Source organism: Canis lupus, chromosome 9, assembly GCF_011100685.1.
Source record: "Canis lupus familiaris isolate Mischka breed German Shepherd chromosome 9, alternate assembly UU_Cfam_GSD_1.0, whole genome shotgun sequence".
NCBI lineage: Eukaryota > Metazoa > Chordata > Mammalia > Carnivora > Canidae > Canis > Canis lupus.
In genome coordinates, this window is record NC_049230.1 from 52,097,927 (window position 1) to 52,115,635 (window position 17,709).

The window sequence follows — 17,709 nt, forward strand, 5'->3', positions numbered from 1 at the left end:
TAGGTGTGAACCGTAAAAACAGTTTCACGGTTAGTATTTCTTTTGAACACATGGTATTTTTTTTTTAAAGCAACAAACTAAAAATAAATAAATAAATAAAAAAGTGACAAGCGCATCAAACCTGGGATCTTAAAAATATGATTGTCTTGGTGAGGCAATGAAGTATATGCATTTAAAGCAACGGTTAAGCAAGTAAATACATAATAAGGGATAACCACATGCATGGGAATGAAGTTGCACCACAAACAAAAATGAACTCAAAACAGATCAAAGACCTGTGTGTACGAGCCAAAACTAGAAAAATGGCAAGGTACGGGCAAGTCTCTGTGACTTTGGGTCCAGTGGTGGGTTCTTACCCATGACACCTAGAGCACAGACAACAGAAGAAAAAAAGATACACATTGAATTTTATCAAAATTCAAAACTTGTGTGTGTCACAGGCCACGGTCAAGAAAGTGAAAAGGCAATTCATAGAACAGGAGAGAAATTTTGTGAATTAGATCTCTGATAAGAGACTTCTATCTAGACTACGTAATGAACGCTCGCACCCCAATCATAAAAGACGCAACCCAATTTTTAAAGTGGGGAAAAGGTCTGCATAGACCTTTCCCCGAGAGAGACACACAGCCAAAAAGCACTTGACAGCATGTTCAGCATCATTAACCCTCAGCCGAATCAAAGATCCTATGAGTTACCCCTCCACATGCATGTTAGGACAGTTATCAAAAACACGGTTATTAGCCAGCATTGGCAAGGATGTGGGGAAACTGAAACCCTTATCGCCACTGCTGGTGGGAAGGTAAAATGGTGCAGCTGCTTTGGGAAGCAGTCTGGCGGTTCCTCCCAAGACCAAGCAGAGTCTTGGACAGGTGTCTGTCTGGCACCAACACGTGACCCAGCAATCCCACCCATAGGCACACCCCCTGGGGGAAACGCGAGCGTGTCCACGCAAAAACGTGTACACCAATGTTCACAGCAGCGTCCTTCCCAGCAGCCAAAGAGCAGAAACAACCCCAAGTGTTAATCAACAGAAATGCAAAGTACACACAAATGGAATATTCTTGGGCCATACAAGGGAATGAAGCTCTGACACCTGCTACAGCACAGATGAACCTGGAAAGTCTGTCGCTCAGCAAAACAAGCCAGACACAAAAGGACAAATGCTGCTTGATTCCATTTATACAGAATGCCCAGATTAGGCAAATCCACCGAGATAGAAAGTAGATTAGTGGTTGCCAGGGGTTGGTGGGGAGGAGGGCAGGGATTCTCTTTAAGGTGATGAAAATGTTTGAGAGTGTCACCCTGGGGATGGGTGCATGCACCTGTGAGTAGGTTAAAGCCATGGAACTGTACACTTCAAACGGGTGTGTTGTGTGTTATGTAAATTATATCTCAGTAAACAGTTAAATGAATGAATGAATGATAATTGGGATATGGGAAAATTGTGAAGGGGTTACCCAAGTGACTGAAGCCTGGGAAACAGGGTTTTATTATAATCTCTCTCCTAGGAAACTTCTGAGGTTTGTTTTACTATTTTCAGTAACCTATTGAGTTGTACCGTAGAGAGGGCTGCTGGGTGAGTGTGGCTGACACGCAGCACCATTCTGAGAGCTCCACGTGAATTAGCACACTGGCCTTTCCTAACAATCCTATGAACAGCATACTGTTATGATAGCTATTGAGCAGGTGGGGACACTGAGACCTGGGATGGGGAAGTGAACTGCCCAAGGTCCCCCAGCCCGAAGGGCAGAGCCAGAACTCGAATCAGCCCGATGCCAGAGCTCACACTCAGTGCCTGAGCTCCCTGGTGGCCAGTGGGGGTGGGGATACCACGGAGCCCTGGAGTCCCGGTTTTGTCACCTGAAGGGGGGGCAACAAGCCTGCTTCTCCCCAAGGCTGTCATGAGGGTCGGTGGCATGGGTCACTCATGAGTGAGGGAACGGACAAATGGACAGAAGTAATGCACCTGCTACATCACTAACTGTACATATAGGGAGGCCGAAACTGAAGCCCTTGCACACGGCAGCGACCATCCAGGGTCTGTGCCCCTTCCTGGCCTGGCCCTGGCCCCCGGTCACACGAGCCTGGAGTGTTTGGCCACTTACTGTGTGACCTTAGGACGGTTGCAGAACTTCCCCATGAACTCAGTTTCTGATCCGTAAAGTGGAGATGACAGTAGAGACGCCTGGGTGGCTCAGCGGTGGAGTGTCTGCCTGCAGCTCAGGGTGTGATCCCGGGGTCCCGGGATCAAGCCCCGCATCAGGCTACCCGCAGGGAGCCTGCTTCTCCCTCTGCCTGTGTCTCTGCCTCTCTGTGTGTGTCTTTCCTGAATAAATAAATAAAATCTTAGAAAAAAAAATCGAGATGTAGCATCTACCTCCAGGGCTGTCACGAGATCCAACTGAGACGTGGTCTATAAAGGACTTGCTCACTACATAGAAGTGTTTCCCAAATGTTAGTGTCTGCTTGGTTTTTTCATTCTTTAAACTTATGCGCTCCTGGAGACAGGGATCTTGAGAGCGTTCCATGAATAAATGCGCCCACTCTTCACTGGAGCCTTATGGGGGTTTATTACTATATTACTATCGTCTCTACTTTACAGGTAAAAAATGAGGCACAGAGAGGGTAAGTACGCCACCCAAGGCCACACAGCCAGTGAGCCTCACTTTAGGAAGAGCTGCAAGCAGGCAGGGGGCAGTGGCCTGGGGAGTCCCCGGGGCTGGCCGTCAGACAGACATGGGACCCAGAGAAGTCTGACCCACCCATGGTCCCTGAAACACAGGCACGTCCCTTCCTGCCCTCCCTCCGACTGCTTGCTGTCCTTCCGGGATTTCTCTTTGCTATTTCAGAAGGCCCTCGGGAGGTGAAAAAAAAAAAAGTATATATCAATAATTTATTGAGCACTCATATGTGGACAGGCGCTGTGTAACGTGCATAGTTAACCAAATCCTTGTGAAAACCCAGAAGGCACACTGTCCCTACGTCACAGGTAAGGGTGCAAGATTCTGGTAGGTCAAGTATCAGTAACTCAACCCAGGCCTCTGGGTGGGATAGGCGGGATATGAACTCAGGGTTGTCGGGTGCCTGCAGTGGACCTCGTGGCCCGTGTCCCACCTCGAGGGTCTTGGAGCTTGCCTCCTGCTGATCGCACAGAGAGGACTAAGGCCAGGAGAGGGGACACAAGGCTCTGCCCCTGCCCACAGCCTTAGCAACTCTGAGGCTTGGCCTTGGCCTAGGAAACAAGCGGCCACAGAAGAAAGAATTCCCTTTCCCACTTGCCCTCCCGACACTGGCTTCTGCCCGTGTGCAGGCCTGGGTGGGTGGTACCCATGCCCGGCTGCCCTTCCAGCCCCAACGCTGCCCTGCATCCAGGGGATCAATTTTCCCAAGGAATTGCTTTCTGAATCTGACCTTTGAGGACCATCAATCTCACCAGAAAACCATCACCTGAGCCACCTGACCCCGCTACACAGCACTTTCCAGCTCATCCATCAGGAAGCATTATTTAATAATGAACAGAGGGACAGCGTGAGGCCAGCCAGCCCCAGGGGGCCTGCCACGGGCTAGCGGACGCTCCCAGCCCACCAGGGTGGCCCTCCCCACCCAGCCCCATCTCTGAGTCCCAGGCTTTAAGTCTATTGATAGAAGAGGAGTAGCTCCATGAGAGACAGAGAGAGGGTGAGAGGAGAGAGAGAATGGGAAGACGGGAGGGGGGAGGGAGAGAGAGAGAGAGAGAGAGAGAGAGAGAGAAGAGGAGAGGAGAGGAGAGAGGGAGGACAGAGACACAGAGAGAGGGACAGAAGGAGAGGTGCTGAGTCAGCAGCTAGACTCTTGGCCAGGCCCTGCTCCTAATTTGCTGAGTGACCTTGAGCAAGTCACTTCTCTGGGACTCAGACCTTTCCTTCACAAGTTGGGAGGGTTGAATTACATCAGAGATTTTCAATTCTGCTATTTCATTGCTTGCCAGTGCCTGACACACTGCTGGGCACACAGGGGGCCCTTGGTATATCTTGAATGCAGGAAGGAGCAGCTACTCCCTTAACAGCCAGTGGTGTCGTGGCTGGAGCAGTGTAGGGTAGCAGGTGACCAGCCTCAAGGTGTTAGTCTCCCCTCTGACCAGGCCGTCGGGAGGGAGGTGCGCTGTTACATGGGGCGCACAGCCCAGGGTCCTGCGCAGAGCGAGCCCTGCACAGATGTCAGCTGTTACCTTTGGTTCCCTTGCCAAGGGCTGGTGGTCACAGGGGTGAAGTGTGGGGTTCCTAGGAACAAAGATTGGCCTTACCTAGCAGCCCCCAGGTGCCCAGCCTGAGACAGGCCCCCTCATCTGTCCTGTCAACATCCTATCCCGGAGCCTGTCAGGAGCCAGCAGCCCCCAGGTCAGCTTGTCCATTCTCCAGGCCTTGGGGGTCCCCACCAGGGGACATACCCACTGTCATCTCGGAGCCACTTTCCCAAGGAGCCAAATCTGGCATATAAAAATATAGGGTGCCTGGTTAAATTTGAATCTCAGGTAAACAATGAATGGATTTTTAGTATAAGTATATCCCACGACATATTTGGGATATACTTACACTATAAAAATTTTTGTTGTTTATATGAAATTCAAATTTAACTGGGCATTTGATCTGGCAGCTGCACTCACCACTCCTACTCTTGTATATGGCAGAGTCGTGGCCCTCCAGCCCACCCCCTGACTCCTCTTGAGGCCTGGCATGGGATATATACCCACTTGCCCACTGGCAGCTGGCCCTGCTGTCCACCCTCCAGACAGAGGGCCTCAGCCACCTTCTCAAATCGATGAGTCCCTAACGAGCCCCAGGGGACCACACAGTTTGCAGGTAGGGCCAGGCCTCACCTCCAGGGCAAGGCCATCCGAGACATCCCCAGTTCTCTGGGACCGTGCTCTGCTCCCGCCAAGAGGCGCCTGGCACACCGACCTCACCCCCTCCAGTCCACCTGCAGGGCCTGGCCAGGCCAGAGCGTGCCCTGCCCCACAGGGAGGGCGGGTGGTGCCTGGGAGCTGCCGGCAGGAGCACCATCTGGCCTCGGGCCTGGCACCAGTGCTCCACGAAAATCGTGAGCGGGTCCTTCCCTCCTTGGGGCGAGAGGAGCGGGTGTTTGGAGCGCCTCCCAGACAGGAGGGCGGGAGGAATGTAGGTCAACGCCTGGCAGCCGGAAAGAGTGATGTCATCGCTCCTGGGCAGGGGTGGGGGGGGATGAGAGGGGGGTGCCGGAGCCCAGCAGGGAGCAGGGAGGAGGGGCCTGGGGCTGGCTCCCCGCCAAGGTCAAACCCGCCAGGATTGCAGGACAATTGCAGGGACTCCTGGACATGAGGCACAGGAGGGGCTTGGGGGAGAGCCCAGGGTGCTGGTGGTTCTCAGTAACAGGTTGCCTCTGCCTGGCTATCCCCACCCCCCCGCCCCCGCCCTAGCTGGCTGCTGTCTCTGTGTGTTCACACGCAGGGTGAACGGAGAGGGGACCTGCATGTTCCCCATGCCCTAAAGGCTGGAGCTGTTAGGATAAGCGACTATTTTTAAGCAGCAATGGTGTCTGCCCATTTCTCTGCCCAACAGAGCCTGTACCTTTGGGTAAAGATGGTTCTTTTTTGCGTGGGGAGAGACGTTTCAGTGGGCTGCTGGGTTTATAGGGAGGCACACCCCAAACATGGGCTGCCCTGGACATGTTGGCACAAGAGGGTGGACACAGTGCTCTGCAGGACGAGGGAGAAGGTGACATCTGCAAGGGCATGTCCCTTGTGGAGGGGCTCAGCCTTCAGGGCTAGGGTCTGCACTCCCAGGAGGAAGGATTTGGCCTTGGAAGGGGGGCTGGGGCTCCCTGGAGGGGTGGGGGTGGCTTCCCCTCCCAGCCAGCTGGTGGCCATGGAAACGGCTGGGTCTCAGGGTGTGTGCTGGCCAGAGGTCATCCTTTGATGTGTTCTTTCTCTACCCACTGGAGCCTTAGACCTTCTGTTGCGGGGAGGAAGGAAGAGACCATGTCCTTGGCTGGGGCGCAGCAGTAGAGAGGGATGGGCAGCTGTTGCAGAAGCAAGCCCTGGTCAGGAGAAAAGCTTAGAGATCTAGCTGGATCAAGAGGTGACAAGGGACCAGAAGGCCCCAGTAGGGATGCTTCGCCTACTGGTAAAATGCTGGACTTTTCTAGGGAATTAGCGGAAGGGGGCAGGGCTGGATATGGGAGAAAGGGAAGAGGGCCCTTGGGTGCTGGAAAACTTGAACGAGACCAAGACCCTGAGACCAGAGACCACAGACGGCGGGACCTTGAGAGCAGAGCTGCAGGGAGGGGTCTGGCTTCCTTGGGATAATGTGGATAAATGCTGGCTGCCTCTCCTCCTGGAACGCAGTCAGGCCGGCAATTGAGTTCATTGGCCAAATCAAATTTGGGCTTCTGTGCGAAGTCCTTTTATATTAAGTGCTTTAACGTACATCACCTCCTCCAGACTATTGATAAATCCTATTACCCATTATAAAGCCAGAGGCAGCCTCCCAGCCACCGGGAGAGGCTGGTGGAAGGGAGCCGGGGGCGCCTGAGAGTGTGGCTTGGGGGTGGCACAGGGGGTATAGCCTGGGAGGGCCTGGAAAGGCCACCACCCACCCATTGCATCCTGGCCAGGCTGTTGACTAAAGCCAGATCGGTGTTTCCCACCCCCCACCCCCGTGGAAGGCCCCAGCACCCTGGAGGGAGGGCCAGGCCAGGGTGACAGGCATTGTTGGGTGTGATGGTGGAAGGGTGAGCAGCTGCAGGTTAGGTGTGAGCAAGCCCAGCTGGCTTTGCTCCCCGCCTGTGAGCTGCTACTGCCACTCCCTTCCTGCTCTGGAAGGAGCCACTGATGCGAGCTCGTTTGTTCATGGATGAATGAGTGAAAGAATTCAATAAATACACAGCATGCCCACCTGGTTCCCGGTACCAGCCACACTGGGTGGAGAAGCCAGACCCAGCTCGCTCAGCCCAGTGCCTGGGGTGGGGCAGGGGGACAGGGGTCACAGGTATCCGTGGGTGGCCGCTGGAGCTGTGGCAGAGCAGTGGGACCACCACGCTCCTTGAAAGCCAGAGTGGGACACCCACCAAGGGGTGGCTGCCCAGGTCACCAACCTCCGGAAGCCCCAAGAGAGGTGCTGAGCCAAGCCCAAGGGAAGGGGACCTGGCCAGACACGAGGGCGGGGAGGACAGAAGGGACAGCAAGTCAGAGACTCAGGTCCGGGGCCCTATCTGTGAGGACTCAGAGCCCAGGCTGCGGCAGGAAGGGAGGAGAAGCCTGTGGGCGCTGGGGCAGAGCGGCAGAGGGCGGGCTTGATTCTAGGGTCAGTGGAAAGCCACTGATGGGAAGCGACGCGGCTGGACTTGTATTTGGGGGAAAAAATCTCCGCACAGGAGGGCAAGACTAAAGAGAGAAGCCAGTCATCTCCCCAGAAGAAATCCAGGTGCTGGTGGTGCCCCTCTCAGGGGGGGCAGGAGGGTGGTGATGGGAGTCCTCGTAAAGAGCCTGCTCACGGCCAGAGTCGGGGGAGAGGGAGGGCACTGCCCCGCAGAGCGGAAAGAGGCTTCCAGGATCCCAAGCTCAGAATGGGCAACTCTAAAAGAAGGAGGGAAGCCCAGAGACACCCCAAGTCCCAGACAGCCAAGCCAAGCCCCCCCAACTCTGGGCTCCCCCCGAGGCCTCAGGGCATCCTACGGCTGGAGTCTGGGAGCAGCGTGTACTCGATGGCTCAGCGAGTGGTGTGTTAAGTAACAGGTGCTTGTGGAAGCGGATTTCTGGCTGTGGGTGGGCAGGTACACACACAGGTGCGTGGGGGGGGTGGCGGGGGTGCAGAGAGGGAGCAGCTGTGAATGACCCCGTGCTTGATATGGGGCAACTTGCCAGCGAGGCTTCAGAATGACACCCCCCCGCCCCCCCCCCCCCCCCCCCCCCCCCCCCCCCCCCGGCAGGCTCCCTCTGCGGAGGAGGCCAGGGCCTGCAAATAGTCTCAAATCCATCTCCCTTCCCCCAACTCGCTGCCCCTCCTCGGCCCTGTGTGTCCCACCTACACCTCCAGGTCTTGCAGGTCACAAAGCTCAGGGGTGGGCAGGGCACAGCGCCTGTTGGGGCCTGGGGTTTGTCCACAGGGGGCTGCCAGGCTGGGGGGGCCACACTACCTGCTGTGCTGCTGGCAGTAACATTGTCTTCCCAAGTCACTTGGGCTACGTGGGACATCTCTCCCTGCCCACCAGTGGGCTCTGCAGGGGTTGGCAACCGCACCAGATGGGAGATGAGACCCAGAGGTCCCACCTGGCTGGAGAAGGTCCTCCTAGTGGGGGACGCACCTGGGAATGAGGTTTGTGCTCAGGTGAGTTGAAACTGACTCCTTCCAGGTAACAAGGGTGCCCCGTTGGCCTTGAGTTAACCTGCAAGTGCTGGGACAATCCTTACAACAGTGGGATCCCATCCTATAGGTGGGGAAACTTGCTTCCGGGCTGGGAGACTTTCCTTGGGCCAAAAAATTGAAACAAAAGAGTCAGAAGCACATGTAGGCTTCCCTTTGACACGGAGAGCCCTGTCACCACCAAGAGACCTCTTGGAGCCGCGGGGTGGGGAGGGGGTGCCATCCTTGGTTGCCAGAACTGACATCAGGTCCTTAGAAGTGTTGGGAGCTGGGTTTCTGTCCCAAATATTTCATCCTACAGCGTGCATGTGCCTTTCCCCCTCACGTGTGGTGCAAGTCCCCCCCAGCCCTTTCCTGCACCCCGTTCGCTCTCCCCACACTGGTTCTGGGTTATTCCAGCAGAACCCCAATGTGCTGCGGTGCCTCCCCCATTTGTAGGAACAACTCTCTCCTCCTTGCTTCTCCCCACCAGCTCATGCCCCTTTCAGGGTCGCACTTCTTAAATGCCTTGACAACACTCCCATTTTTACCCCTCATTCATCTTCTTTCACCTTTTGGCATTCACCCTGGAGCACACCCCGAGACAGCTTCTGTCCCCTGAGTCCACCACGAGGTGGAAGAGGTCGCCTTTGACCTCCCTGTTGCCAATCCGTGGGCCTGCCTTGCACTCCTCTGTCTGGACCCCCCAGCAGCATCGGACACAGTGGCTGCTCCGCCTGGACACGTTCGTTCCACTTGGTTTTGGGCACCGTCCTCCTGGACTTTCTTCCCTCCTGGCTCCTCGTGCTCTGAGTCTGGCCTTCACTATCCGGCCTCTCCGGGCTCCATCCCAGGCCCGACGCTCTCCCCATCTCCCCACCCTCTCGGGGTTCGTGAGTACTCCCACGGAGTTGGGGTCTCCCTAAGCCCCCGAGGCCCCAGGGCCCAGTCTGGCCCAATCTGGCCTGCACTCTAGACATGGACGCCTCCAGGGCGACCTGCAGCAACAGGTCCAGAGCAGAGCCTCCTCTTCCCCACATGCAGCCCTTCTAGAAAACCTTGTGGTGGTTTCTCATAACATGCAACATGCACTTCTTGTAGGACACTGCGATCCCATGCCTGGGCAATTACTCAAGGGAAATGAAAACTATGTTCACCCAAAACCCCTCTCATGAATGTTTCTAGCAGCTTTACTTACCATCACTCCGAACTGGAAGCAGCTGAAATAACCCACAACGGCTGAATGGCCAACAGGAAACAAGGTAGAGCCAGCACATAGTGGGTGCACTTAGTGGGACACCACTTGGCACACAGAGGGACACCACTCAGCATACCATGGATGCCACCCAGCACACAGTGGGTATACACAGAGGGCTACCACCTGGCACACAGTAGGGCACCACCTGGCACATTAATGGAACATCACCTGGAGCACAGAGGGACACCACTTGGCACATAGTAGGACACCACCTGGTGCACAGAGGGACACCACCCAGTACACAGCCGGACAGCACCTGGCATACAGTGGGTGCACACAGCGGGACACCCCAGCACACAGTGGGACTCCACCCAGCAACAAGGAAGACCATGCTTGACAGGTAACTGCACCGTGTTCCTCAAAGGCACTGCGCTGAGGAAAGCCACCCACATGCTGCCTGACTGCACCCATAGGACATTTCCAGAAAGATAACTGCACCAACAGAGAGCACAGCTACAAAGGGGCAGCCAGAGGGAGCTCAATGGGAACATGGAAGTGCTCTGTGTCTTGATGCTGGAGGGCTGGAGGCAGTCCCCTGAATCTGTACATGTGTTAAAATTCACAGAACTGTGCCGCCCCCCGCCCCCGGAGGGTATGGTTTTTACTGTATGATAAAATGAAAGACAAAACGTAAAAATGTAAAAACAACTTCCTCCAGAAACTTCTTCCCCTCATGGCTGTCCACCTGTGACCAGGTAAAATCTCCATTGGCCCTGTGTCTCAGGCCAGCATCCCGGGAGGCCCCTGGACGCCTCCTGCTCTCCCCTCCAGCCACACGGCTGACTACTGCCAAAGGCCACCCATCTCCGGGTGGCTCCCGGCTCCCACCTCCACCGCCAGAACCAGTACAGGCCACTGTCAGCCTTGGAAGAAGCTGCCTGGTTTCCTGCCAGTCTTAGGTCCCCTCCCCACTCCAATGTCTAAGCATCAGGAATCAGATCACGTCACTTCCTCCTAGCATCTGGCGAGAGCTTTCACTGAACCTAGAATGAAACCAACTCCCTCCCTTGGCGGCAGGGCTGGTAGGGTCTGGCCATGTCCCTTCTCTTGCCTTTCAGCACGCACGCCCTGTAGCCACGTCACATTAAATACTTAGAAAGCGCCATGTGTGTAGAATGCAGGGCCTTTGCACCTGCTGTTCTCCTGCTAGGAAGCCACCCACACCCCTACCTGCTCCCATTCACCCTTCAGGCTTCACCTTCAAAGCTGCCTCCTGGGAGAGCTCTCCCCAACCACCTGGGTCCTGGTGACAGGCCGGTCTTCCCAGCCACCCACTCCCACGCTCCCCTCAGTTGTATTTCCTTCCTAGCACTTTGAGGTGGTTTGTTTTGTTTATTCCCATCTCCCTACTAGACTGTGAACCCACGAGGCTCTAGGGCCTGTGGTACCTGTGTCGGCCCATGTGTGGAATTGTGTTTTCCAAAAAGATATACACTGGTGCATGAAATTATATGGAAGTGGGGTCTTTGCAGAGTTGATTAAGATATAAGGTAAGATGAGGTGATACAGGCCCGAGAATGGGGCGACCCTAATCCATCATGACTGCTGTCCTTCCAAGAAGAGCTGCAGAGCACACCAGACAGGGCAAGTGGCAGGGAGGAGACAGAGGCCATGCTGGACGGACGCCTCTACAGCCAGCCGTGCCAGAGGTTGCTGGCGGCCCCCGAAGCCAGGAGGGAGGCGTGGAGGGGATTCTCCTCTACACATGTCAGAGCCAGCATGGCCCTGCCCACCCCCTGATTTCAGACTTCAAGCCTCCAGAGCTGTAATACGATATGTTTTGGTTTTTTCAAGCCCGTCTAATTTGTGGTACTTGGTTATGGTGGCCCCAGGACACAAATGAAAGCGTGCACTCAAAATAATTGTTGGATGAATTAACACGGTAGTGAGAAAGCTCCCAGGAAATCCTTCTCCCTTGGCAAGAGCAAGGGGGGCCCGGTTCCCCGGTGCCATTGGGAAGGCACTGCTGTTGGCGCTCCCGTCCTCCAACCCACCTGCAGGTCTCCCCGCATCTTCTGTGACCAGGACAAACCAGGAGCCCCTCGAGCCACCTCGTGCTGAGATGGGGCCACGCCTGGTAGGTGAGCAGAGCGGAGGTGTCGGGAGGAGCCGTATGGGCAGGGGACCCCCACGCAGCTCTCAGCAGATGGACGGTACCGTTTGAATTATGCGGGAAGCTCAGCAGATTCAGCTAAGGCGGCTCAGTGGTGGAGCATCTGCCTTCAGCTCAGGGCATGATCTGGGATCTGGGATCGAGTCCCGCATCGGGCTCCCTGCAGGGAGCCTGCTTCTCCCTTTGCCTGTGTCTCTGCCTCTCTCTCTCTCTCTGTCTCTGTCTCTGTCTCTGTGTGTGTGTCTCTCATGAATAAATAAATAAAATCTTAAAAAAAATCACTGAACGGGGGGGCCCCACCTCCTCTGCCTCAAGTGGGGTCCCAGCTTACAGGGAGGTCACATGCTCTCTTCTTACCCTGGCTCCCTGCAGAAAGGACCCGGGGAAGAGTCTAGAAGGAGGGCAGGGTGCACAGGTTGGGCCAGAAGGTGCCTCTCTCTCCAATGCACCCCCCCTCACTGTACCCTGGTGCCCTCCACACTCACACCCAGAGCTGAAATCTTCCCTCTTAGGTTTCTATTCTCGTCCTGAGTTCCGTCCACCTCCAGTTACCGGGTGATCAATAGAGACAGGACGTTTGTGGGAGAAGACGAGAAGGCCAGATGCGGGGAAGAGGGGAGGGGAGGAGGAAACCGAGTAGATGGCAGCCGGCCCAGGGACTCGGAGCAGAATCTGGTGAAGCCAGGTGGCCATCCGGGCCCAACTCTGTCTTGGGGATGTAGCCCGTCTCTTCCCGCTCCTGTTCACTTGATCAACATTTATTATCATTGTACAGAACAGGTACACAGGACCTTCATCTGACACATGGGACCTCTCTCCACCATCTCCCACAAACACCACCCTGCTGGGCTGGGATACCTCTAGCAACAGGGAAGTCACCCCTCCTTCCCTGTCCCCGGTGGACAAAGGCCCAACTGGACTGGCTCCCTGAAGCCTCCGAGAATTTTCTGAGCAGAGGAATTTGCCCCTGGACAAGACTTGGGGATGAGAACGGGATGACCACCGACTACTCTCTGTCCTACACCCAGAGTAGACAGGACTGGAAACACTGTTTTGCTGGGCTGTCCGTGCCCCAGCTCCAGGTGCCCACCCTGCCAGGGGTCTGCTGAATTCTATTAGTACAGCAGCTACGCTGTCACACCTATGACAAGACAGGAAAATCTCAGAGCACGAGGGGCACACAGTCAGCCCAGGAGCTGCCCCTCAAGTGTGTTTTGTTGTACCTGCACAGGGTTTTCTTTTCTCATTTTTTAAAAAATTATTTATTTATTTATTCATGAGAGAGAGAGAGGGGGGCAGAGACACAGGCAGAGGGAGAAGCAGGCTCCATTCAGGGAGCCCGACATGGGATTCGATCCCAGGTCTTCAGGATCACGCCCTGGGCTGAAGGCGACGCTAAACTGCTGAGCCACCCGGGCTGCCCTACACAGGGTTTTCCAAAAACTTTACAGTAGATGCCAAAATGTTAAAAATCAAGTGATCTTCCAGAGATATCTGTTGTGTGCCTTCTCTTGTAACCTCAGAAAATCTGGCAATATTTGGTCTCTTGTTCTGCAAAGGGCCTGCTCTCCACATTTTTTCCACAGACCACACCCTTCCCTGTTGTCTCTACTGGTCTACATTACCCGGGGGTGTTGTCCTGCAGGCCCCCGTAGACATTTGGGCTTGCCACCACACTGACCCAAGAACGCATGCTTCCCTGCATCTTTTCTGAGCTCTAGTTTCTGGGGGTAGATGTAGCCACGGCCTCCCATCCTGGCAGCTCCGGCCCTATGCCTCCGTCCCTTACCTCTCCGGCCACCTAGCCAGAGGAAAGCAGATGCTAGAATAAGCTCTGCAAACACATAAGCTCACTGGATCCTTACCACAAGCTGATGGGGGAGTTACTCTATTTCCATTTTGCAGATAAGAAAACTGAGGCTCAGCTCAGTGATGGAGCCTCTGTCTCTCCAACTCACTTCAGGGGCTTTGCAAAGAGATGGCTTTCTGGACCTTGCTCCAAACTTATGGGATCCAAGGCTGTTGGTGGTGGAGCTGGGGAACCCATCAACTTAAAAAGCTCTACTGGAGGATGCTAGCTGGGTTTGGGCCTTGCTGCACTGGACCACTTGGGGTGGAGGTGGGGGCTCTGTCTCTGCTCTAAGGACAGTAAAGGGATGATTACATTTCCTCCCAAATCCAGATGTCACCCCAGATTTGGGGCATGGCTGAAGCCAGCTGCTGTCCTGCTCCACACCTGAGTTTCTCCTGTGTGGAAGGAGAGAATAGCTCCCACCTCCTTCCTGCCTTCCAGGAATGGGAGTGAATAGGAGGTGGGATCCCCCGCTCCTTCTCTCTATCCCAGACCCAGAGCGGGCAGGACTGGCAAGGATGTTTTGCCAGGGCTCAGAGAGGAAGGGAGGCAAGGCCAGGGGTGGGGGCAGAGGCCTTGAGGTGCTGGTGCCTGTTTTGGGTGGGGTTTCTCCATCTGCTCCTTCTCTCACCCCTGACCCGTCCTCATTCCTCATTCCCCAGGGCCCTAGGCCTTCTCCAGCTGCTTTACCTCCCTTCCTCATGACCTGGCAGCCAGGTCCCTCTGCTCCCTCCCACCGCTCAATCTGGATCTCCCTTGAAGGTGGAAATAGCTGACAACAGTGGCAAGTTGGAAGCAACCACAGTACCGGGGACCTTTGGATTTGGGAGAGGGGGTCAGTGAGATGGCCTATATAGAGATGCACTTGAGGTTGGATGTGCTTGGGTTGGATCTTGACTGTCTGGTGTTTAGTTCAGCTGTGTGATCTCCTTATATTCCCTGACCTCAGCCTCTGCATCTGGAAACATGAAGTAGAGGGAAGTGCTGTCTCTGTAGAGAAAGCTCTACGAGGTGGGGATCAGGTCTGGCTTGCTCAATGCCACATTCTTGGCTTACGGGATCTTAGCAATTCAATAACCATTGGGGAATCAAATTAATTAAATAAGAAAATGCACATGAAGCCCTTAACTGGGAGCTCAATGAGACTCAGTCAATGAGACTGTAGCAAATGCTCAATAAGTATCAGCTACTGCTGTTGGCAGGCTACAGAGGGAGGCACTCAGGGCCATGAGACTCTGAAGGAATCCCAGAAAGGGTTTCAGTCTGAGATCCCAGAACCTGAAAGGCCCTGGTGGGGGAGGGTCCCCAGGTGCCCACTCAGGAGCATCAAGGCACCATCTGGGCGGTGCCTACGTATGCCTTTGCCACCCCATCTCATCGTCCCGGGCCTCTCTGGCTCCCTGGCACTGTTGGGCTTTCCCACCCCAGAATTTAAAAAGGAAAAGCAGAGGAAGTTGCAGCCCTTTGCTGAACCATCTCACCAGTCCTAATTAATCGATAAGCCAAGGTGCTGTTTTCCTGCCAACCGGCCGCCTGAAGAGTACTTACCTTATCTGTGAATTGATTGCCGTCCTTTCGCCACCGCTACGTCTAATCCTGCTGCCCACAGAGGCTGGGCGCCAAGGGGAGCTGGGAGCCGCTGAGCAGGGGCCGCCCTGCCACCTTGCCAGGGAGACGTGGGCTCCAGCCGCCCAGTCCTCAGGTTACAGGTCGGACACTGAGGCCCAGAGAGGGCTGCAGAGGGCCAGAGCTGAAACAGGCTCACCCGGCCCCAGATCACCCAGTGAGGTGGAAGGAGGGCCGCTGACCAGACTGAAGAGGAGGATCCCCCTGCAGCTGCCCAAGGCAGATCAGAGGGGCTGCTGCGACCCCCAGAAGGTGCAGAGATCTGGTTCCCACCACCATGCTGCTAAGCCGGCTGGGACTGCAGGGTGGAGGGAGGGTCTTACACCCCCGTGGCATCCCCAGGGCAGGCAGGGGTCACCCAGCGGTCCAAAGCCCCGGACACTGATCAGAGAGCTCAACCCTCAACCCCCAGCTTCCACAACAGTGGCTGTTTGTCAGATGTTTTCCAGAACATTCCTGATTTAACATATGTTGCCCAAGTATGGGGAGGATTAGAAGTCACAAGTGTCAGAACCACAGACCTGTGCATATACACCTGCCATCCTTGAGCCTGAACCGCCTCATTCAACCGCTTGCCTTTGCCTTGGCCCATTTGGAAGACACGCGCATAGTCCAGGTAAAATAAAATGCGAACGTGAGCGGAAGACGACAGCCCCGCACCTTCCTGCCCAACCCCACTCTGCAGGCAGGACCACAGCGATCTGTCCGCACACGAGCTTCAGCCTTGGCCCCAGACCCCCAGTGCTCTTGCTGTGCCTGGACACACTTCTTCCCAATGCCTCCCCAATGTGTAGAAATTATGCACATGGGTGTTTCACACTTTGTACAAAAACGGGATTATACTAGACACCACGCAACAAATGGCTTTTTCCTCTTATCAGTAATTCTAACCTTGGGGTCTTTGGAGCCTGCTGCGGAAAGATGCCCCCAGCATATGTTTTCCCAGCGGGGTGCTTCGTGCGGCCCCTGCCCACGGCCTGAGCCATGCTCCTGATCCTGACTGTGCCCCACCTTAGCCCGTTTAACTGTCACCACCGTCCGCTGAGAGGGGCATGATTGTTATCATCCCCATTCTACAGATGGGGAAACCAGGCCACAGAGGACAGACTCCCCGTGCAGAGTCTCCCAGCCAGTGGATGGCAGCGCCGGGAATCCACCCAGGCTGTCTGACACCAGAGCCATGCCCCCAACTGGCACACCAGTGTTCTCAGACTTGAACATGCATCAGAATCCCCGGAGGGCTCGTTAGAACACAGATTGCTGGACCCACCCCTGGAGTGTTGATGCCGAAGGTCTGGTGTGGGGCCCGAGAATTTGCATCGCTAACAAGTTTCCAAGTGCTGCTGATGCTGCCAGTCCGAGAGTCACACTTGGAGAGCATCACATGCTGCTGCCCCTTATCACTGCCCCTAGCCGACCCAGGGATGTGGCTTCCTGAGCCTCTCTCCTGAGTGCAGACCAGTGTGTCATGTGGCTTGCCCCTACAGACCGGCACATTATCTGGTGAATGAACAAATGACCCAGACAGTGTGGAGTCACTTAATCGTCTGCCATCTTTCCAGGGGATCAAGGCTGGTTTAATCTATGATGGTCTTTTGCCTTCCCCCCAAAGTAGCCTTGAAACATACTCTTCTCCAAAGCTGTGAGTAAAGGATTAATTCAACAGGTGGGGATTGTCCACACCCAGGATATTCCAAAGAAAAGTTTGGCCTTTAACTGGCTTCTGGGAGGTAATCTCTGAGCTCTTGGAATGTCTTGCCTGGTAGGAGTATCTTTGTTTACCTGGGGCTTCAGGACACATCAGCTGGTTTATGGTGATGTGATTTATGGCAGGGGAGCCTCTGGGTCAAGAGATTGAAGACTAAGGTGCACCATACAGGCAGTCAGCCATACCTACGTGATCAATTTCCAACAAAAACCCCAGATCCCAAGGCTTGGGCAAGCTTCCCTGGCTGGTGGTACCCCTCACATGTTATCACACGCCATTGCTGGGAGGACTGAGTACTGTCTCCATGACCGCATGGGGAGATGACATCCAGAAGCTCACACTGGTGTCTCTGGGAGCCCACCCATGCACCTTTTTCTGTTGCTTTTCAGTGTGATAAGTTGTAATCAAGAGTGTAACGGTTTTGCTAAGTCTGTTCTAGAAAATCATTATGCCTGAGGGTAGTTTTAGGGACCCCCCCAGACACAAGCACAATTCGCTGAATTGCTGGATAGTTGGAGAGCACCTCCTGAGCACCCAGCTTTCACCCAAGCCCACACTGCCCAGCTCCCCTGGTCTCCTCTAGACCTTCCAGCCCTCCAGGCCCTACAAAGGACAATTATCATCCATCATTCACCTCCCTCCATGGAAAAACCAGGCGTCTTATCTGTGCAGCCCTGGCCACCATAAGCAGCCCCTTTGATGTAACACCAAGTACCATCACAGGTAGAGGTAACATCCCAGAAACCAGGCAATATCCTGAGCATCAGCTAACATCTCAGGAACCAGGTAACATTCTGG

At 55.0% G+C, this 17,709-nt stretch overlaps 1 protein-coding gene across 11 annotated transcripts in view; it reads right to left on the minus strand.

Annotated features, from left to right (window-relative positions):
- NTNG2 (netrin G2) overlaps window positions 1-17,709 on the minus strand; it is a 68,790-nt gene that overhangs the window by 19,497 nt on the left and 31,584 nt on the right. The gene's annotated exons all lie outside the window — the stretch shown is intronic.